The following is a 24,512-nucleotide window of genomic DNA, read 5'->3' as shown; positions in this document are numbered from 1 at the left end:
ATCAGTATCTAAGTATAACATAATCCCTGTGCTCTTTGCAAATTGTTTTTTTCACAGCTGAACTTTTATTAGAATTAAGCAACTTTCTTTTTCTCATTTACAAACCAAATGGACCATCCCAGGCCTTTTCCATTTATTTCTGGTAAGCACAAATCTCAACAGGATTGCTTGTGCTACTCAGCAGCTTTCCAGGACAATAAACACAGAACAAGGTGTTTCTAAGACAAAACATTTTTTTTTGTTGTTTTTTTGACAGAATAATTTTCCAAATGTTAAGAAGACCACAATCCTATACTAATCATCTACTGCAGATCCTTCAAAGATCCCTTCTAAGTCCTAAATCAGATATTTATCTTTAAAGTACATCTGTTTTCTAAATTGTGTCACATGCAGCTACCATGGACTTGAAGGAGGAGTAAATATAGAAACAGGTCCACATTTTCATTTCAGAAACTCAGTTGAGCCAGAAGCTAGAAAGAAATCTTTGAAAAACTTTTACACAATTCTTCCTTATTATGAACACCCATTTTACCAAACAAATAGTTTTGTGTGAGCAAAAATGGGAAAAGACGGGAATCTGGCCACATGTTTTCACCTACTGTATAAAACCCAGAAACAGTAACAAATAATGTATGGAAGAATGTTACCTCTTCATAATCTTACACTGTTTTGGTGCCTGAGACAAGGAAGTAACCTGTACTTTCTGAAATGTAATGAATCAATCTCCTAAATTCATTCAGGAATGCATTGTCTTGTACAAATATAGAATCAAAACACTTCACTAAAGCTTGAGGCAGAGAGACATTTTTTTCTAGAAAACAAAATAAGTAAAATGGAATGAGCCATGTGCGCAAGTGATTTGATGTTACAATGTTTTGATCTCACTGGAGGTTTTGCCTAATTATAATAAGTATGTAAAATTGTAGTTTGTATCTGTTAAACTCCTATCATATATTTTAATTTGGGGAGTGATATTCCTTGTCTCTATTATCTTTTTCTTTCTCAAAACTTTTCATATATCTGTAAAATCAAATACTTGTGTTTGTCATTTCACATATCCATAAACACCTGAAAGAAGTAGAAACTCTTGCTCATCTTGTGTAAACAAGTATCATAAATGGGGAAAAGAGGAACTGTCCTGACAATTCAGTGGTTTCAAAATTTAATGTTTTTCCTCTCTGAAGAAATTCCTGTTTTATTGACTTCCTGAGATGCTTATGGGGGCAGAAGCACCAGTGATATAGACTGCTACCCTCTGGACTTCAGACCCAAGAAGATTATTGTGGGCTAAAATGAGACTTTCTCTGCAAAATATTCCAAAAGGGATCACTGTTGACTAAGATAAACCTGGAGATGCTCTCCACAAAAGACTGTGCCAACATGACTTGACAAGTGTCTTGAGGTTTCAGATGCTAATAGTCTAAAAATATTGAAAAGAATTATTACTGAAGCAAGAAATTTTAATTGTTTGTGTTATTGACAGGTTTTTGTGACATCTGAGTCACTCAAGAGTATTGATTTTGCAGAAAAAATATCTGGTAACAGGAATATAAAATATTATTCCTGCTGAGGAAGTAAAAAATAGCCCTGACAGGAAGATGCATTATGTAATTTCTTAACATGTGCACAGTTCTGAAACACAAATTCCTGGTAGAATATATATACATTAAAAAATAAGATAAATAAATAAAAAACAAATAAACTGCTTCTCTGTTTTTGAAGAATAAATATTCTGTAAGATAATATTGGTCAGCTTTAAAGATCTTAAATTGTTTTGAATGCTTTTAAAAAAGAGATAAAAAACATATAAAAAGACTGTGTATAACATCTAGTCCACTTGCAGCAGTCAATCCCAAAAGATATCATTAAGACCAAAACTCAGACTTTAAAAATAGATTAAAAATTGAAGGTTTATATAGCTGGTAATACAAATTTTAAAAGTGTGGGGGGGAAGGGTGAAAATGTGAGAGAGGAATTTTCAAGGGAATATATGGAAGTTAAGTGTTTAATTCTCCCTAAAATCTGAGCTCCAGGTTTATATATATTTTATACAGATAGACATTAAAACTATGAAAACCCTTACAAAATTGGAAATTAAACACTCTGGAAATTAAATGACATTTTGACATGGTGTACTATGCATAGATAATCTACAGCATAAAGACCATATCAAGAATGACCTTTATGAATTCTGAAAAAGAATTACAGTTACCACCTCTCAAACACCAAGAAAACCAAGCAGGATGAAATTATTTCAATTATTTTTTCTCCTACTTCTTATCATCTCTATTCACAATTACTGATTTGAGATGATCTAGAAGATAGCTTCATCTATTTTTACATTTGTATGTAAGATTTACAAAGATTCATAAGAGAAAATTCCTATGAAGAGGGAGAAAAAATGGACCTAAGTTTTCTGCTAAACCAATCATATTTGTGAAGAGCAAACATCTCACACTTAAACTTTGAAGTGTAAATATGTACTCATAATTACACTTTTAATAATTCATTAACATTCAGATCTGAAACATGAAACCCATTTATATATGATAAAGAGGGAGGGCAGGAGGGAGGAGACAGGCTGGGAAGTCTGGGAATTGTAGCTGGATGACTGCTTTTGACTGTGGGGAAGGTGAATACTAATGTGCAGCAAGCTTTTGTCTCCTAGGACATTTCGTTAACAAGTCATTCCAACACCATTTTTGCAGAAGAGGTACATTACCTGCTTTGTGGTTTCCTTGCAGTGAAGTTATCACCCGTGACTTGGAATCCAATGGGTTGAAACTCTTCACCATGGCTGACAAATCTAGTATAAAAAAAGAAATATTGTCCTACTCCCCTTCCCAAAATTATTCTGTGTTTCAAGGAAACAAGTGGAGTGATTAGAATTTTTTAGCTGTTTTCTGAGATCACAAAAAGAAGGCAAATCCATACTATTGCTGCTCAATATATGTGTGTGGACTGGGTCTGTTTATCAGGACTCATGACTTCCATCTTGCAATTTTAGCCACTGAATACACAAAACCCCACCCATTGACCCAGTTAGATGGTTAGAGTCTATGTGAGATCATCCATGACATTTTCAAGAGGTCTGAAGAAGAGGCGTTCAGTTCTTGTGACCATAAACTTCAACTGAAAAATGATCAGATTCAATATCATGCACTGATCTACTAGCATCAGTCTCTCAGTTGCTCCATGACAGTCAAAAATATTACGTGTTTTCATGAAAATTGTGCTCTCTGAAAGCAAGGCTTTTAGATCTGCCTTCAGTATAAGAAATATTTAATTTGCATATTCTCATTTCAGTTTGCAAGAAATAATCATGTACTTATGACCCTGAAAAAGACAAATAAAAAGGGTGTAAAAGTTCAGGAAGGATCATCTCAAGTTAGAGATTACACCTTTGAACACTTCAAAATGAATTGTAACTATGTTTTAAATCATCCTGTCATCTCTCTGGTATTAATACAGGTTTAGCTACTCAGGGTGTCTTTTTTATTAATGCTTTCAAGTTTTGCTTTGATTTGAGGAGCAACACAAATATTTTCTCATTATTCACTGTTCTTTCTATTCCTGAGATGTCGGAAATTTTATTTTTGTCTTAAGTACCTTTGAAGACAGATTCTCTTGAACGTCAGAAATGAGGCAGACTAGAAGAGCAAGCAAGCATTGACAAAGGAAATTTTCCTTTTCACTACCTATTTGATAAGTGTTTACTGCAACTTCTGTGTGTTTCATGTTTTTTGCCCTACTGTGTAAGCATGACTCCCCCAGTTAAAAACAACATCATGTTCTTTTGGCTCACCTCTCCTGTGTTATGCGTGGCTGGTGCTATCAGTCAAACAGAAAAAGGAACAAACCCTTAGCCAGCTGGGGAAATTGTGCTCACTGCTCTTGAGCAAAGACTGAGAGCAATGTCTTGAAATCATAGAACAGCTGAGCCTGAGGAAGCAGAGCACTGAAGCCTTGGCTTTACACATCTGAGTAGTCTAAGTGACTTGAGAGGTTTTGGTGGATTGGGTGGCTTTTATTGCTTCTACAGTCAGAAGGCTTAGATCTCCTGCCATGATGCATACCACAGCGTCAGTGAGGCTCACCCAATAATTCCTGCATGAGGCATGAAACGCCAAGCCTTGGGTGAACAATGCAAGTTTACATCCTTTTACTGCAACAGTTAGAAAATACAGACCTCACTTCCAATCTAAACTTACAGTGTTTATGCTTCACTCTCCAGAGGTTCCATTTCTTGGTATGTTAGAAAGCCATTAATTACTAGACAATTCTTTTTATCACTTTGACTTTATTTTAGATGGATAGAAAAGAGCTTTCTAACTCTTTCTGGAATTCAAAACTTTCTGTTACTGCTCATGTGCACACTAAAACTCATGCTATGTTTTCATCACAGATAGAGCAGGTCATGACAGAATATCGGGAGCCTGTAGAATTTAGCATTTTAACAAGTGCCTGAAAGGTTTTTTTTAGAAGCATTGAATGAATTAATGAGAGCCATAATGTTTCAAGCTGTGGTTTCTCTGACCACAAGAAATTGTAATGTGTTCTGGTAAGTTTTATGAAAAAGGAATCTGCACATCATTCAAATACAAATATAAACTGATATGCATACTTGTAGAATTCTGAACTTGGCTTTACAGAAATGACCATGAAATTAAGGAGAGGTTTGAAAAGTAAATTCATTCTTTAACTGAAAATGAGTGTTCCCAAATACTTCTCTGTTATATTTGTGCAGCATTACTCATTACTGCCCAATTTTAATTCAGCAGTAGGTTGCATCTTGATGTGATGTTATCCTGTTCAAGTCCTATCTAAGCAGTTTTGCTCTTCTGTTTTATTGCAAAGTTTTTGATTATGTCACATGAAATGGAGAAATTTGTTATATGTTAAATATTGGAGAATAAATAACCTCTTCAATTACACAATTGCAGATGTCCTAGGTGGACGTGCGTTGTCTTTTGGTTTGCTCCCCACTTCTACCCTTTAGGCAACAATCTTTCATTAGGAAAAACTTCTCTCCTTTTTATATGTGCCATTGCAGCACTATGTGCCATCAAAACTAACAGCTCACTTTTGGGATTTACATCAAAACATTTACATCTATATCAGGCTCACTTTGGAGATTCATTTCTATTTATCGAAGTATTTGTTATTTTAATATACAGTTTAGTATTTTAAGCATCAGTCAGTTTCTTACATATTCATTATAAAACAAAGACAGTTCTAAAACACTAGCAGCACCAAGAGCAAAATTTAATTTTCCTAAAAGCTGAAAGTTTTGGGTTGCAAAATTTTGTGGTGAAGACAGAGTAGGAGGAGAGCTGAGAGAGGTGAGTAAAGTGTGAGGGAAGAGGGGGAGGACACAGGGAAAGCATATGGGAAGGGCTTTTCTCTCTTTTAACATTTCTTGTTTCCTCCTATCACCACAGTTCCTGACAAAAGTAAAACCTGCTGTTGTCACTGTTGGGGGAAGAACAGTGGGCTAGATAGACCTTCAGTCCCACATAATAGAGTATTTATCAGGTTCTCACTTTTTTCTCACTAGAAATTAAAAAAAGGAATATTGTCTGGTAAGCACAGTAAAACTCTGAGAAATGTATACACTTAAATACACATTTTACTTAGACAAGTGTCATGCTCAAAGACAGAGAGCAAACCACAATTAACAAAAGTTAAATTATCAGTCAAAGCCAATGATTTACTCAAATACCAACCTACTGCCACTACCAGATTTTAACCACATGATCCATGTTCCCATGACTGTCTGTAGTTATCTCTGATCTCCAACTCAGGACTATAATGACTGAGAAAACAGACTAAGTAAAATCAGAAGAAAGTCAATAGGAAATCCTAAACTGGAATTAGCAAAATTCAGGATATCAGTCCCTAAGAGAACACAGTAGATTTTATTTGAACCTTCTCCAATTTTCATAATTATTCCCACCTAGTGCACAAGAATTGGATAAAGTATACCAATAGTAATTATGGCAGCAAAATACACAAATATAAAAAAAAGCATTAATCCTCTCGAATATAGTATGGAAGGAAGGCCTGTGGTCTCAGTTTCAGGTCCCCTGCCTAGAAAACACTGCTCACATTCCTGTTCTTTACAAACTCCTTTCTATTTGATAACAATAAAATATTCTATTTAGTTATGCCAACTAATAAAGAATCCAGATGGTTTTGTGCCAGGGACATTTCTTTCTTATTACTAATTCACAAACTACTGTATCACTTTCAAACTTTGTCACCTATGATTTGATGTTCCCCTTCCAAGCCATGGATACTAATAGCACATAGACAATGAGCAATTACTTTGTTCTCTCTCTGAAAATACAGCAACTCAGTTTGTGGTATATTTTTCAGACCTACTACCTTGCTCTTTAAAGTGTGCTACATGGATTTTGTGTTATTTTTCTCTCTAAATTAAAAAGTAATATTATACTATACTAGTACTACTGTGAAAATTCTTTACTCTTAAAAAGTTTCTCAAAGATCTGTCATTGAGGGAAGATTTTTTTCCTTTCTTTTATCCATTTCCTCTTAAGTAGTTTTATTACATTAAATGCTGTAATTTTCCTTTTTTCTTGGTTAGTTAGCAGTATTTCCTTCCTCTTCTACTCTTAAACAATATATAGTTTAAAAAATATGAGTGTTTTCAACTTTTTTCTTTTATATAATAAAATGGTTTCAATGTGACTTCCAGAAACCTTTTGCATTTTCCCTTCTGTTATTTTGTCTCTATAATATATAGACCACAGGTTTTTTTCCATAATGAAATCATTCCTAATGAAAAGTTTTTCTTACACCTTGGACAGCCTCTTCTGATTGATGAACATGTAATCCATAATTTTTAGAAATTCAAGCAATATTTAAATATTGGTAAATATTTTAGCAAGCCTCTCTGATTAAAATCCCCTATGATAATGAAGGTGTGCCATTTTCTTTTTTTTCCCTAAAATAACAAATATGTCCTTAGGAAGCCAGTCATCATCTTTCAGCCTCATACAGAAAGAGACTTCTTGCATAAAATGTCTCCTGATTATTTTCATCCACTGACACAGCCCATCTTCATTAACGTCTGATTTCTCATATACATGCTCGCAGATGAGTAATTTCTCAGGCTTTGGATTACAGTCACCCCAAGAATTCCACCAATGAATTATTTGAATTATGAATTAATCCCTGTGTCAAAATTGTGAACTAGATCTTTCACTTTTGCATTGTGTTTCAATGTCTTCTATCTCCACAAAGCACTTCAATATGAAACCACAGCTGACAAAAAGAAGGCCCTGGGCAGTAAAACAGTGCCACTCCTTTTTAATGCAGTTTAAGCAATGTTTTGCAGTCTTCCCATGTGATAATGGACTTCTCACTGGGTTTGCCCAGTACGCTAAGCCCATACTCCCCTTCTCTCTTAACTCATGTGTCATTTCATGATTGCCAGTTATATCAACCGCGCTTGGTTCCTGTTGGCTTCTTTTTTTTTTTTTGCTAAGATGCCTACACAGTGCAATACTAAAAGCTCAAAAAGCATCAGAAACCGTGCTAATGGGATGTAAGTAGACTCTTAAAACCATCTTTTCTTCAGTTAATTTTCTCCAAAAGTACCTTTCCTTTCTTTCATATTTGTTCCGTAGCTTAAAGTTTAACCTTTTCACACCATGGCCTATACATTAATTTTCACTGCCCAAATCAGCCTATTTGCAGACTATTTTTACCTTTCTGAATTGATCCAACCAAAAACAAACTTGCTTAGCAGTTGCACTCTATCCTGTAAAGTCTGTGCAATCAGAGTGGCAGTTTTCAACCAAAGCAGAAGAGAATTCAATCAACCAATTATATAATCCTGAGCATATTCATTTAATAAACTGTTCACTATGCTCCACTAAGGTGGAGCAATGATCATTTTTATGTACCTTGCCAAGCTGTCCTAAGAACAATAAAGCCTCAAATAATCACACAGTATGTCCTTTTCTTTTTATCTATCCATAGATTTATATTTGGTGTAATAATTATTAATGTACTTCTACAACAATTAAATCAGACAAAAATTTGCCACCCCTATTAAATTTATAACTAACAATATTCCATAGGAAAATTGTCTATATGGATTAGACAACAAGTTCATTGGAGTCTGACATTGCAATAATATAGATCAGTAGAGAAAAGGTCCTCAGGATCATGGCATGCTTCTAGCCATCATTATCATAGAAGATATGTACATCTCCCGATGCCTGCAGAAGAAAACTTGGATCTGCAATGACCCAGAGCAAATGAATTATAAAACACAGAATATAACTCACTGCTTTTCTTAGTGACAAGCAGATGCACCAAACTTTAACAAGTCAGGCCTGGATCCAGCAAGATCCTTTCAAATTTTGATTAAAGACACCCAATGTTTAACTGGTATTATCTCTGACTACATTTTTTTAATGTTGGAGGACATGATTTTGTAAACTTAATTGGATTTCTGTGGCTAAAAAGAAATTTCATATAATGGTGAAAAATATTTACTTTTCATATCATTCTGTCAAATGCTTATATTTGGAGATGATAAAAGGTTAACTAGAACAAGCTCTTCCAATCAGTAAGTGGCAGTCAGGTTATGTGACATGTTGTCAGAGATTATACAGTTCTTCATAATATAAAAACAGAGAATTGTCTGTCTTCATCAGACTAAAAGGAAATTCCTACTGTCCCATTCCTAATGGAAATGTACTTCTGCCAAGACAAGGGAATTTTAAGCACCCTGGAGAAGAAGTCAGAGAAGAAGTCAGAAAAGATTCTAAGTACCCCTCATCAATGCAGAACCACACTGTCTTCACACCATCTCTCTCTTAAACAAAACCACAAATGAAAATCCACCAAATTCCCAATCCTTCTGGGCACAGCTAGACTGCAGTAACTGAAGTTCACATCCAATCAATGTAAATGTTATTAGGTTGTGTGTTCCATTTTGCCTGTTCTAGCTGACTGGATTGTTGAGTTAGAGCACAGAAAAGCAATGTACTTTGGTTTGCTTTCAAGGACTATGGATTACCAAGTGACAGAGTCATAGAAAAAATTCTTAAGGAGAAAAAAATACAATTGACAATAACATTAATCTTGAAAAAAACTCCATCAAATTAAGTTGGCCAGAGGCACTGACTACACTTATTTTTAGAAATCATTATGAATAGTTCTTGGACTATTTAAAAATCACCCAGATAGGAAAAAAAGGCAAGAAACAAAAATATATGCTCAAATGATGGAACGCAGAAGAACAAAAACTGTATTTGGAAGAAGGAAAATCAAGTATGAAATAGTAATGCTATCCATATGAAGGCCGAACATAACGGAAAGGGAAAGAGCAACAATTTCAACTCTTCCACAGAGAGGAACAAAAGACATTTTATAGGACAAGATTATAGGACTGAAAAGAAGCCCCAGATCTACCATGTATAAAGGAAAGAAACACAGGACAGGTTTAAGTCAGACTGTGCATGATCCAGGGTTATCTTTATACCAGAGTCTAGCAATGTGTGCAAATTCATGTTCAATAAGTCACTTCAGATTTCATATCTATCATTTCCCATCAGTTTTTTTGATCCCGTGAACTTCTATGGTTTCCTTATTGGCCTTTCTGATGAGATTACCGTAGTCCCTTACTTAAGACCTTCATTACTAATAGTGTGTACAGTGTCCAAAAATAGAGAATTATATCAATACCTATGGTATCATGACAGTACAACCATCATAACAAAATAGAAACAACTGTTATTTAAAATTAAAATGAGACTTGTGGGCAACTGCTAAAAGGAATATTTTTAAACAGTACCTACTTCTCTTCAAGTAACTTAATATTCAAGATCACACTGGGCATAAGCCAAGATTTGAAGACAATTTTCTTTTGAATATAAAGATAAGAACAAAATATAGCATATGACCAGATAGTAAAAATGTCTCTGGAAACAAATTATCCACCAACAATCCAATTACTTGTTGCTTGCACAACTTCAATCCGTTAATTATCTCCATTCATTCTGAGTAACTTCTTCATTACTGAGATTCATTACAGGACCATTCAGGTCTCTGAAACTATTTAACACCTTTTGTGTCCAAAAAAAGTACAGCATCATCAAGCTTTCAAACCTCAAAGGTAGAGTTTTGTCCTTGGATATATTTATGTACTTCCTATTGCAGTCAAATAAGTTGGAACACAATAACTGCTCCACCAGGGTTTTACTACTTTTTCAGAACTTAAAAGATTCTTCATGCATTTTTATGATTTCTAATGTCATCTGGAGATTAGACACAGTTTGATCCCTGTCTATCTAAATACCTGAAAAAACCCCAACTCTAATATCCACATCCAATTGGACCTTTTTGATTTCATTACATTGGCCCCCCAATATGGTTCAGTACATATCCAGGACATTAAAGTTTTCACGTAAGATTATTTTTTGAGAATGTATATCCTGTAACTATGTAGAGATTTGGATTTGAGTGGAGGGATTCTAACAGACACTCCGTGTAAAAACACAATTCCAGACATGTATATGATAGAGTGAATGAAGAGGTTAATTACTAAAATGCTCAGAGGGATTTTCATGATTGAGGAGTCCTTTATGAATAAAGTATTTTTTGGCTTTAGTGAGGATGTAAGATACTTCAGGGATTTTACTGAGCCTGCCTTCTTAAAAGTAGGCAATATAATCTACTCTGCACATGGATACTAACAACTATAGTGATACTGGTTTTTTCTAATAACTTAGAAAGCCATAATATAGGCAAAACAGGCTTTTTTAGTACTATAATTCTCTTACATCCCAGCTTTTAAAAGCACTGGCCCTGTTATTCCAAAGACACCTGGATATTTTTTTTTTTTGCTAACTCATTTTACCCATTTTACGTTGTATTTGACATAAAGAAAGCTGAATTGCCACACTCTGTATCTTACTAACACCTATCACAGTGTGTTACTGGTTAAATTAAGCCAAAATGACTAAGACAAGTTTTGCTTTTGGAAATATGCTGCAGAAAAGGGAAATATCTCTTTTTTACCTGTTTGTCTGCTTTATCTTAACTGACACCAGGTAGGTGGCTCTGCAATGCCCTCTTTGTATTTCACTGTGAACTTTCACTTACAGCCCTGCTCACAACCCTTGTTTTAATAAATTGCGGTATGGTTTTTAAGAGGTTAATAAATGGGAAAGCTCACAAAAACCTTTTCTTCATTTCAGGAGCTCAGAAGAGAAATATTTCTGTGGGAATTTTAATTTCATTAACAAAAAGACATTTTATAAGGTTTCCAGCTATGCATTTAGTACTTCATTGCCTGATTTTTCCAAGATTACAACTGAAGGATTTAGAATTGGTACCTTATATTTCTCAAATATTCATTCTGCTAGAGAAATATTATTTTGCCCCTATTCTCATGTTGAGAACTGTTGAGAAAAGTATTTGAGTGTTTTTCTAGAGGTTAAAGCTTTTTTTCTCCAATATGCAAAAAGAATAAGTAACAGCAGTTAAAGCATATCTTCCTTAATTCATCAATGTTACAGTAGTCTATAAGAGGATATTTTTGACTTCCCCCACTTCCAGGAGAATAAGAAGATTTGTGCAGACATCATGGAAACAGAATTTGGCCACTGAATCTTTAAAATCAACGAGTGTGAAACATAAAACTCCCAGTATGAGTAGCAGACCACAAATTACATTTGTAGATTTAAGACTCATAAAAAAGAAACAAAATTATAATTAATAAATAAGCTAAAAGAACAGCAGATCCTTTCTTCCCTAGATAGTCTTCTGCCTAAAAATTGGAGACATTTGATCTGAAAGCTTTGCAACACAGTGAAAAACCTCACAAGACTCCCATAGCTGTTTTGATATTTTAGAATAATTACTCTCCCTTAGCATGTAAAGCTGCTGATTATCTCTGATGCTGATTTCCATAAGAACCTGAGAAAACATCCAACCCAATATGGACTTGGTCTTTCCTGCAATACTGTCACATAAAAAGCTGGAGAGTTAAAAAATAATTTAAGTGCACCAGAGAAACATTCACACTGACAGCCACAAAGATGCCTTTCCAGGACTCCTGTTACAGTAAGTTAGGAGGCAGAGCTCATATTTTTCACTTACACTATGGTTTGACAGATATGATAATGGATCCTATTCCAGTGTTTATGAAAAACCTGCAACATGCCAAGGATGTCTTACAGCTTTGGTTGCATAACAAGCAGCTATGAGTTGTTGGTGTGAGCTATACAGAGTACCTTCATGGAATTAGATAGCTTACTTCAAAAATTAAGGTATTTAGATGTAAGAAATACTTCTTTAAGATTGAGGAACTGCTAATACCAAGATGGAAAAATGTTTACTGGAGCAAATGCATTATATTGATATGAGAACAATTTTCTAAACTTAGCTCCTGGAAAAGGATGTAATTTCCAATAGCTGATCAAATCAAATCTATTTTGAGATATATTAGTCAGCCTTCTTGGAAGTCTATAATTACTGAATCATTAGTTTGGTTGTCATATGCAAAATCTGATGCTAAATAGTTTATATTTCTAACACTTAATTTTTTTTTTCTAAGTCATGCTAAGGAACACAAAATGAAATAAAGCAGTTGTTGTGAATTAAAAGACTCACTAAAGTTTCAGCTCATTATTTTCAGTGCCAAGAGGCAGAAACACAGAAACACAATACAGAAACACAGAAACACAATAACACATGTCATTTCCAAATGGACATGTGTATATCCCTTTAGGAGGAAGGACAGGAATTCACAGGGTGGCAATGTCAGCCAATAAAACATAGGAAGAAAACCTTATTAATCACCTTCCAATTCTACCACTGCCCCAAATTCTTTAAGCCATTTACTTCAACTTGCACTACTGGTAGCTGCAGAACAGAGATTTGATGTTAAAGTCACTGCAGGTTAAAGGGTGGTAATTAGTCTGAGGGGAACATAAAAAAGAGGGCAATGCAAGGTGTGTAAGGAGAGTTATTGTCAAAAAAAGGGCCAATGTGAATTTGTTTAAACTGTATAACCTCAGAGAATGTCAGTCTGAACTTTATTCATTTGTGTGGTTGCCTTTGATAAATCCAGTGAGGAAGCCTGACAGCCTCATGCTAAGTAACTGGACTGAAGCTGTCCACCGAAGACAGCATAAGTGAAAAGAGAAAGCAAAGTAAAAAATCCAAATAAAGAATGAAGAATTTGTCAACCATATGCTAAAAATCATCTCTTGGAATTAATAAAGAGTTGAATGTTCACTGTTATATCCCTGCCAGAGCATATAATTATCCTTGTGAATTAATTGTTACCAGAACAGCACCAAAGGCATGCACACATCTACCAGTAAATATTACAAAAGATTTAAGGATTCTGCTATTAAATTATTACTTCTAAACTTGTGGGGAAATGGTATTGTCTGGGTATTTCTTAAACTGCTAGGTCTTTACCAGTGAAAATAATTCACATGCATGTCCTTAACCTTGTGTATATCAGCAGCCTCTGGCAGTGCTCTGTTTCAAAGGTCCACTGTCCTTCAAGTTACACATTTGAGCACACAAAGAAAGGCTCCAGGCTCGCAAGTTCCATAGCTCACACCTGAATCTAGAATGGTCACATCTACTTATATGTTAGGAAATGCTCTCCCCTGATTATTCTCAAGGAATGTTTGACCTTGCTGGCATAGATCAACCCCCACTCACAGAATGTGCTAAGAGCTGTTCCCAGTTGTCACTTTGCATAGCAGAAACATCAGCTTGGGAGCAAGAATGCAGTTTAAGAATGTCAACAAGAAAAGCTGTGCCATTCCACTCAGAGCCAGCAAACACTTTCTGGGCTAGGTTCAAGAAGCATCCTCAAATCTGGAGCCTAGTGATTAAGATTGTCTTCTAGGAGACAGATTTTAGCTACATCAGGCAAACTGAATTTTCACCTTTTTGTTTAACAACTGTAACAATTACTGTTATAATAAGAAAGGTGAGAGAACACCATTTCCAACTACAACTGGAAAGATTATCTTGTATGTAGATATAAATATTTCCTAACTGCATACTAGAAGCAGAGCAGCATTTTCTTGCAAATTCCTGAGCTCTGGGGCACAAGGAAAAGGGGTGTTGAATAGGATCATATAGTTATAAGCATCTTGCTTAAGGTTGGAATTTAGTGTTAGTTTATACAGAGGAACTTAAATTCTTCATGCACTGTGCTGCCTTCTGATTCCAGAAAATTCCTAAGAGAAAGGAGGCCTTACTATTTTTTTACTGAGAGTCTACTCCAAGGTATTGCAAATGCATTGAATCTCTACTAAATACTGGGTTTACTTTGAATTTGATTGTGGAGGAATTCAATTATTCAAATCCACTCACCTTACAGCCAGCATAATTCTTCTATTAAAAAAATAAATCTATAGATTTAACAGGGAAAAAAAATGAATAACATACTTTGAGGTTTTCATTAATATTAGTCTAATCTTGTGGAGAGTGGCAGAAATGTATTCATTTTAGATTTATAAAAGGCACAAACTGGACACAATGATGTAATTTACTTAACTGAAAAACAAACGGCATAAAAGTCACTCTAAGACTTGCTACCTCTGGTGCTAGAATAAAATGGAAATGATACATAAGATTTACAACATACATTGAATGTAAGGATTAACACAGTCTTCCTTAGACCAATTAGAAAAGCTGATTCCAGGGTTAGTGACTCTAATGCAGGACACTTACCAATTTTGCATTCTTTCTCGGGATTAACTCATAGATTAATTTTTTTATAATTCAGGAAAGAAGCAAATAAATTATGCTTTAGTGAAATTGGACTGGCATAAGGAAAGCATGTGCAAAGCCAGAACATACCTTGTTTTCCACTTGTAATTCAAGACTACAAGCCCTCAAACTTTGCAGTCTATAGAATATCTTTCTGCATTATCTGTATCTCTGCACTACCTGTCTCTAGAGATACTTATAAATGTGATATATGAGCTCATAAGGTGGCTGCTTCAGATCCTGTGCAGTTTAGGATCAGTGTAAATGTTGTATAAAGCAGACAGCAAGAATTTGGCAGTCACCCGCATGTGAATAATTTTTAAAATGAGGGTCATAGGTGTAAAGTAGAAAAAAAAGTTATTAGATCATCGTTTCCAACTTAGCGAGTTCTCTGTCCCTGTAACCTTCAGTCCTCAGATTGCTGAGCTGCATGAAGAACAGTGCTCCTTACAGCAAAATAAAATCTTTTAATTCAAATACAGTATATGCAGGATATTTCAGTGTAATTAAATTTAACACAACAGGGCATGTTGGCAAACACAGAGCACCAGCTGTCAGCACCCAGAGCTGACATGGTTATTCTTTGTTCAGTTAATTATCTAGGTTGGTTCATTGCTGTATTTCAGCCTAATTAGAGTAGAAGTTATATGATCATTTCTTTCACTGGTCCTCTGGCTCTATGGGTCAAATCTTTGTTTCAGAAGCAAAAGTCTCTCATTTTTATAAATTTTGAGCTTTAGTTTCCAGAGGAAAGAACTGGAACTAATTTTCTCATTCTTGTTCATAATTGTAGTGACATAATTTTTTGGGTTTTACACTCTTTAAGACTACCACTTCATTTAAGGTCAACAAAGTTATATGTGGCAGAAGTGACAATTACACCTTAGACTTTCTTCTAGAGAACCAAATGCTCTGAAATACTTAGGTCCTAGGAACGGAGATATTTTGTAATTCTTCTTTTGAATGTAGGATCTATGTAGCTCTCAACACAGCAATCACAGAGGGGACAGCCTCAAACATTTCTTAGAGTTTGTTCACAACTAGAATTGTATGTAATAGACTCTTGAAATTTGACAGGGATTGGAAAGTTTTGAGTTAATAGGATTAAATAAGGTTTTGTGTTATCAAAAGCCAACCCAACCCACACAGACCATTTTTCTCTTCCTACTGAGAAGTAATGGAAATTTCATGAGACTCTACTAATGAAGGAAGATAATAGTGAATATTACTTTGAAATAAAAAACAAGTTCTCATAACATGAGAACACCAATCTCAAATACCGATCATGAGAAGTATATTTCATATACTCTGTATGGAGAATCCCATCGTACATGTTGGTCATGTGGAACTATTAAACTGAAAGACATAGTTTTTCTTAGATGCTTTGGGACTTAGGTAATCACTTCTTACTTTGAGATTCCTGTCATTTTGTATGGATTTCAAAAGAGTACTGACTGTGTTATTTAGTCTGGAAAGTGCTGGGAAGAAGAATGAATGTGAATATACTATGAAACCACTTTTAAGAAAAGTATTTACAAGGGATTTTCTAAAAGTAATTTGAAAATTTTGAATGTTTACCAGAAAGGTCATTACTTGCAACTAGTTTTGCACATGCAAAGAAATGCTACTGAGGCACCTTGGAAACTTGTGTTTGTCCTTAATGAACTAAGAAAAGGCTTTACTACAGACACTTGTGCTGACCTTCTCTCTGATGTGGCACTGCATCACACATCAAGTAGTTATCTCTTCAATTTATAATATAAAAGTCCATTTATAGCACAGAATAATGGGTATATTTTATTTCCAATTAAGATTACTCATCTGTTCACACCCACTAAGATTTCTACTGTGCTTTTAATTTATCATTGCTTACTTTAATGCACCCAGTTTAATCACACTAGCATCAGGAACCAGATCATTATAACCAGAGCTGTACTGAACTAATTTAATCTTCTTGGGGGTGAAAAAAAAGAGTGTGAGAGAACATTTTAGATTCAAAGTACTTGGGCTTTTCTTTTTGTAACATTACTTACAATCTCACTTCATATTTCAAAATTGCTTAAAAGGATGAGGCTGGCATGCCAGTTTAACTATGCTGACTCCAAAAAAGTGTCAGCTCTCCATCCAGAACCCTACAAAAGCAGGCAGATATACCAGAGAGAGTTGATTTGACATAGAGCTCATAATCAAAAACAACAACAGAAAGAACATAAAGACAGAAATAAAGTTCATTAAAATTCCTTGGAATGCTCATATTTTCTCTCACACTTGTGCATATTCAAAAGCACCACAGAATTTTTTCAATGTCTGTGCATTTCTGTGCAAGAGAGATCCAGATGCCAGCAATGTCAAAGATTGGGACTGAGGTGTCCTGACAAAGCTGCCTCAGGAGTACAGGAGAGTTACTTTAGAAAGCTGCTCAGGCTGAGATCAAAATGATTCATTGAAATAGTAGAGAGCTACAGATAAGAATTACTACTGTTTGTGATACACAGGAGAGGTGAAGGAGCATGAGTCCTGACATTGGGAAACATGAAGGGCTTTGGGCAGCAGTGAATCACAGTAACAGCTGAAGGATCCCCCCACAATTTTCTGCTACAAAGGCATTTCCAGGACTTTAGTGTCATAGTTGAAAGATATGATTTTAGAAGTAAACACAATTTAGGGTTAAAACTTTGCTGCCTGCTCATTTAACTCCAGATCTTTCCCTCAAGGAAACAGAGGACTCAGGCTTGTTTCTTTGGTAAGAATTATTTTGCACCATGTAGTGGAGATTTATTCACTATAGCAGTTAGTCAGCAAGAACAGAGAAGAAAGAAAGGTTATTTTCCAAGGTGAATGTTTTAGGCTATGAATACTCCCTGGCTTAGGAGATGCCCTGTAATTGTAATGAAACACATCTTAACTGCCTACAGTGTTTCAGGTAAGTCACAGGAAAGGAGCACAGAGCAAGGAAATGTTACTATAATGACACTTGACTCTGTATCCACTTTGAATGGCAATCAGCATAAACAAACACAGCCTTCAGGATCTAACCTGTATAAAAATAACCACTGAAGAACTGAAAAATTTTAGACTGGGACTGGATGATATGCTGATCTCCATCAGTAGTGAAACTGTGAAACCTTAATACCAGCACCAGCTTTACTTACATGCATCTCTGCCAAAAAGTCCTAGCAAAGAAAGAAAGAATGTGAAGGAGTCACGTGCATCAGCAACGTCTCAAAGGCACAGAAATAAAATTTCAGAAAGTGTTTCAAGTCAACAACAAAATGCAGTGTTTAAAGAGGAGTTGAATACAAAAAAAAAAATAAAGAAAAAGCCCCAAACAACTAAGGTATGCTACAAAATGTAGAAATGTCTACTCTTAAATACTTTCAATGGCCAGAGATAAAGCAATGTGCACAACACCGCAGCTCATGTCAGGAAATAAGGAACAAGTACACATAAGCAATTTTCATTAAAATAAATTGTATTTTCCTCAAAGGCTTTGTGGCACTAGTTGCTTGCTATATATCAGCTTGTTTCTCTATGGGCAATGAAGCTTTTCCTGTCAAACCTAGTCAGACTTCATTACTTATGGTAATGAACAACAGTTTCATCATTTGTCTCTTCTTAATTTCAAATGCTACTGTGCAGGAGGTGATACACTTCTTTCTTTAAAGCACCTGTAATTTTCATGCCAGTCTGAAATACTTTTTCTTGTCATCTGAAGTAGATGAAACTAGTCTTAATTTTTTTCTTGCAGGTGCTCTACAAATAGCATTCTCTTTATGGGTTAAAGGTTGTAGGAATATGAACACGCATCTGTCACTCCTACAAATAGTTATCACTAGCAATATACAAAATATCACTATAAATCCTCAGATTATTTCTGTATAGATTTTGGAAGATTCCAAGGAACCACACACCAGATATACAAGTGAATGCACTTTCAAATATTTTCTAAAAATATGACTACCTTCTTAGCAAGTGCCTATTAGGAGAGATTTTCTTTTCCTTTCCTACAAAGAAGGTAGAGCCATCATGGTCTTTTCTATGTTAAATACATTGCAAGGGTTGAATGGTACCCTCCTGCACTCCAAACCCATCGTTATTCTAATAAAAGAGGTGACCTTTGAACGTTCCAGAGATACTGTGAGGAGGCAAATCCTATCCAAATACCACAGGAAAGGACTTTGGGAGATAGAGAAAATACTTAGAAAATAAGAAGAATTTAAATCATTAAATTCAAAACAAATCAGCATTCTGCAGTAAACTGATCCTTCTACATTGATTCTACTTGGGGTTGGAGCACACTGATAAGCACAAGGGAGATATGGGTACCAGGTGAGGGGGTCATCTCAGTGCTCAATAGTGCTATGAATAAAGAGAACTTGATTCTTCAGAGTTGTCAATCTGGCTTTTTCACAGAACATGTAATTAATTAAATAACAAGACCAAAGCATTTCTCTGCCTCAATTACTCCATTTTTCCCTGAAAGTGATAGAATATAATTATGCTTACATATGTAAGAAGCTCCTGTAAAAAGCAAAATCTATTAATCAGTTAATCAGGCCACACTTCAATAGAACTGTTAATGCTGTGCATCCAGGGGTGCTTCACCAAAAGGCAAATTAGAAACTCAATTAATTATGAATTATTTTAATAAATTACTTGTAAGCCTGGATTTAAAGGAGATATACATATGCCAATGCATCAAATTATTATTAGTATGGGAACCCCAAAGCGATCATGAGCTGCAGCTGGAACTTCAAAAACAGAGGAGACTAAGGATTGGTTTAATCTGAATCTAGAAAAAATCTGAAAGTTACTGAATTTTGAAGATCCCAATAGAAATCTAACTCTGCAAGTCAAGGAGGAGAAAGAAACTACAATGTATTAACCATGTAAACTTCCTAGTGATTACCAGCATGCCAGATACTTTCAAAATTCTAAAATTTACTATAAAAAAAAGGTTTAATGACTATGAAAAAGAAAAGCTTACTACAAGATTGAAGCTAAGTAGGTCACTTCATATATGCTCTGATATGAACACAGACTGAAGCCAAGTAATGAGTGAACATCAAAAAAGCCCCTGCATCTTCCTTCCTAGCTATGTAATAACTATGCCATATTGCCATACCCAAAAAGTGAAGCTGTACCACATTCTCATGCAGGACTAATGTAGAGATTTGAATCATGCCTACAGATTTAATAATAACTTTTTTTTTTATGTAAGCACACTGTTGTCTTCAATGTCAATTAAATATATATATAATATATATTTAGGCCTTCTATTGCTTGAATAGTTATAATTTACTAGAAGCTTTGTTCATTTTACATGAGAAAAAATTGTCAACTGCAGTCTTCATAATTCTCTGAATTACTCAAGGGACCTATGCAGTCAGGGAAATAAAATGTTGTACAATGTCACTACTTATATGAGAAAGAAAATAATTTTACTATCTGTGGTACTTGGGTATCATCAACTTTGTGTCTTTCAGTTATATTGACATCCTCAGCACCACACAGTCTCACTCCTGTCAGCCCTGCTTTTAGCCCGCAGTGCCTCCTTACCCTTTCCAAGACACTGAGCACTTAGAAATGGCTCTGACACCTTCCCATTGCTCTACTTTGTCTGATAAGGTGGTGAAAGCTGCCCCAGGCTTGTGACCAGACTTTCAGAACACAGGAAAGGATGACTCAGGAGATGTAACACCATCTTTGATGGGAAGAAAAAAAAGAAAAAAAAAAAAAAAAAGAAAGAAGTAGAATGGAGAAAAGGAAAGTGAGCAGAATCTGGGACAACTTAATATTTAGCTGGATGTCACAGAGGCAAAGAGTCCTCTGTATTTCTCATTTAAAAGATTTTCAAGGGGAAAATTTTTACAGCTGCTAACATTAAAATACCAGTCTGTCATCTTCTCTGCAGACTGTAGAGTCAAGTGAAAAATCATTTATTGTCCCAAAATTGTTCCATTGCTTCTGGAAAATATTTTTCCCAAATGCTTTTTTTTTTTTTTTTTTTTTTTTTTTTTTTTCTGGCTAGGTAGTTTCATAAAATGGTATACTACTGTGCTCACCTGAAAGATTTCAAAGAATTACCAAAGTCACTGTTTTACCATTGTAGGTCTTCCAGCCCTGGGTTGCATGTGAAAGACATTTTCATTTTCATTTTCATCCATGTAACTTTTGGTTTTTACTAAGTACCTTAACAAAGGTGCTTAAATTGCGCTTTACTCATTTTTTAGATTTTTATCACCAAAATTACCCATACAAACTGGAAAAGATGAGTGACTTATGATCAAAAACCAGAAATAAATAGCAGGCTTTGTCAGAGCAAGCAGCTGTAGTAGTCATGGCATATTGGTACCAACCCATAAGAGAATTGTTACACTGTTGGAACAATTCAAGGTCTCAAGGGTAGGAGTAGAAAACGAAAACTGCTAGAGGGTGTAGAAAGAAAACAGACTTGGGGATATCAGAAAGCAAGTTGCATTTGGAATTTATTACACTCAGCTGGAAGAGGCCAAAGAAGAACCTAAGTCATGAAAATTTCCACAGCTTCATTTACAGGGCCATTAAAAGTTTAATTTACCCCAGGCAACGGTTTTTAAATTGCAAATTAGAACAAGGCATTGATATTTTAAATTTGTCCCATTGCTTTGCACTCATCAAAGGTGGTATTAAATCTCCTGAGACCTTTGCATGATACAAATACCACCATTTTCATGGAGTGTTTTTCAGAAACTTACATTTATTTCTGGTTTGCATCTGATGACGTGGAAGATAGGATGATGCATAATACAAAATGTAAACACAAACCTGTATTTCATGTAAATGTCAATCTAGCCCCAAAATCTGAAATAAGAATGGTTATCTGCATGAGGCATTCAAGCCCAGAGATAAAACTTATTATAAGACCCAGAATTAATAGCATATACATTATATCAAAGCTTTATTTATATGCATCACTGCTAAAAAGTCCTAGCAGCAAACTTTTATAAAATATTCAACAGTATGGCTTAAAATCAACAGCTAGTCAAGTTTGTTCTTTCAAAGGCCATTTCTGTGAGTTTCAACACCTGATAAATTGTGGTGAACAAAGCATCCCTGGAGGAAGACCTTAAAACATGCTGATCTATCGCCAGCCTACTGTAAATTCTCTAATTTACTGTTCTTAGTCTGTTCTAGTTCATAAATGACATAATCAGCAGCTGCTGAACTGCAGTTCTAATAAGTCACTAGTGCTTGCAGCAAACTTTGTGCCAGGCTTTACATAATTTTGTGACATTTAGTAGTTTTATTATTTATCATTAGCATTCATTTATTTGTAACAGTATTTATTCTACCTTAGCCTTGTACCATGCTTTTTAAGTCAAAGACAATTATAGGAGCATAGTTCCTGGTTTTATATACAGTGCAATACACAAACAGGTGCCTTTTCCACCACTATCTTAATTCTGAAGGCCTGTGGTCATTCGTTGTCTTGAAGCACTCCTCCAGCCTTTTAACCTGTCATCACTGAGGTCCCCAGACACTAGAGGTGATGTCAAAGTTAAGCATGCCACCAATCACTTACTGATGATGAGCTGCAGCAAGGAGTCCCAGCCTCAAGGAACGACCTTGGGAGGTGCCTCACCCAAGGGAGATCCTGGCGTACAGCCTGCTGCTGCGCAGGAGGGCTCAGCGGGCCCTGGGCTGCCCGCTGTTTATAAAGTCAGATGATTCATTTGTATTTGCATACCAGCAAGACATCTGGGTCACTGATCCAGACAGCCCTTGGCTACCGTGCTGCCATCCATCCCCCAAAGTCCAGAGTAAGCTGGATACAGCAGTCACCACCCCCACTGGTGGCTGTGGCCTAAGCAGGGCAGTGGAAGGCATGGGAGACACACCATCACTGTCCCTCCTCCTGAAGGTGTTACCAAGATGAATGGGGTAATCACAAGTTCAATGTCCAACTGAGACTCAGCAAATGAGAGATGATGAATGTGTGGGCCCTACATCTGAGGAACAAGCAACCCTCAAGAGACTGAGAAGCTCTGAACTTTTTATTGTAATCAATATTTCTTATGAAATATTTTGATAGCTATTTGAGAAATGGCTGGGATTTGTCTGCTGTTCAGACCAATAAGCCAATAGTCCAGGGGGAAAAAGCAGTACAGAAACGCAGATTTGCCGGGGTCATGCTGATATGGCTTAGCCCCAGCTGGCAGCTGAGCTCCATCCAGGCCCTTACCCATTCCCACACCCCTCCAGCGCAATGAAGGAAAGAATTGCTACAGAAAAAGTGAGAAAACTCATGGATTTAAATAAAAACAGTTTAATAGGTAAAGGCAAGCAGAGCCAAACAAGGAATTCACTCACCACTTCCCACAGGCAGGCAGGTTTTTAGCCATTCCCAGGAAAGAGGATCACACGTAACACTTCCTGGGGAAGACAAAGGCAGAGGACTATTTCTCTCTGGTGATCCAAATCCATAGGCTCACGTCACAAAATTGATCACAATATATAAAAAATGAGAATATTTTTCTTGTTTGTTTTTGGCATGGTTTATGTTTTCATCTTGTACTATAATTGTTAATATCATAAACACATTTTCTTCACACCAAAAATGATAAATTAAAAAATTTAAAAAAGAAGCTGTTTGACAATTAGGATGTGTTGAAAAAGTTCAGAAATTCTATTCAGTGCGAATAATTCTTCTGAATACAGGAACTAACAAGCAACTCATTTCTGCAATGCATTTCTACTAAATCCAGTAATCTGAAGGATCCCTTTGACACTTACTGAAATCAGTATGCATTGGCAAAACTTGCACAATGAAAGAATGCTTAAGTGGTCTAAGATCATGCATGCTTTTACTTTATTATAGAATTAAACAGAATAATTTTGTGCAGTATGAATATTTACCTAAGTGAACTGGAAAGCTGCTTTTTCTACCACTTACCTTAAGTATAGTACAGTTTGGAGAATGGTCACATGATCTTATCTCTGCAGAAAATGGGAAAGCAAAGTCGAAAAACACTATAAAAAAACCAGCTTTTTTATTATTTCAATACCACAGGATTAAACTGTGTTGCTTATGACAATGGAAAGGTTATATTCTATCAAAAGTATAAAATGGGCTGAATGTTTTTTTAAAAATCAATGATATTCTGAATTATAAGAATCAAATTTCAAAATTTAGAAAGAAAATTAAATTCAGAATAACCTCTGATTCAGGATGCATCCAAAATGTGAAAAACAAAGACAAAAATGAATGTGGAAATTTTACAGCTTTGTCTGAAACACTAGTTACTGGGCGTTATTGTATTTTTTTGAAATTACATATGCATACACACTCAAAAATAGAACTTGGATCTGGTTCAGCACAGGGAAAAAATCCTTGGTTTCTTTTTATTTTATTTTTTTTTTACATTCAGTTTATAAAGTAGTTGAAGATAATTTGGGAGAATTTATACAAGCAAAATAGGAATAAAATGACTGGAACTATTGCATAAAAATATGTTTTTTAAAATTTTCTGTTGTTCTATTTTTCCTATACTTTGTGAGATACACATGCTTGCTTCAAACATAGAAATTGTAATTAGATGTATTCAAAATAATAGGTACTTAAAATAGCTTTTGAAAGGGAAAAAGCTAACAAAAAAAATTGCCAGATTGCCAAAGACAAATAAATGGATTCTGGCTTGACTCTTCTTAATTAATTTCTTTCCAGTTGGGTGCAATCTACTTGTATT

The 24,512-nt window shown here is 35.3% G+C and overlaps 1 long non-coding RNA gene across 1 annotated transcript in view; it reads right to left on the bottom strand.

Annotated features, from left to right (window-relative positions):
- The window catches only part of LOC139590696 (uncharacterized), a 34,336-nt gene extending 10,574 nt beyond the window's left edge, over nucleotides 1–23,762 (bottom strand). Inside the window, exons 1-3 of the long non-coding RNA XR_011679405.1 lie at nucleotides 23,720–23,762; nucleotides 23,137–23,199; nucleotides 2,723–2,806 (exon numbers count right to left, since the gene is read on the bottom strand). This is a non-coding gene — a long non-coding RNA (uncharacterized lncRNA). The remainder of the gene's footprint in view (nucleotides 1–2,722; nucleotides 2,807–23,136; nucleotides 23,200–23,719) is intronic.
- Nucleotides 23,763–24,512: the final 750 nt, after the last annotated feature.

Source organism: Agelaius tricolor, unplaced genomic scaffold (genome assembly GCF_023055355.1).
Source record: "Agelaius tricolor isolate 1412-34295 unplaced genomic scaffold, bAgeTri1.0.p SCAF_5, whole genome shotgun sequence".
Taxonomy (NCBI): domain Eukaryota; kingdom Metazoa; phylum Chordata; class Aves; order Passeriformes; family Icteridae; genus Agelaius; species Agelaius tricolor.
The sequence above is the reverse complement of the archived record's forward strand: the minus strand, read 5'-3'. Positions and strand labels throughout refer to the sequence as shown.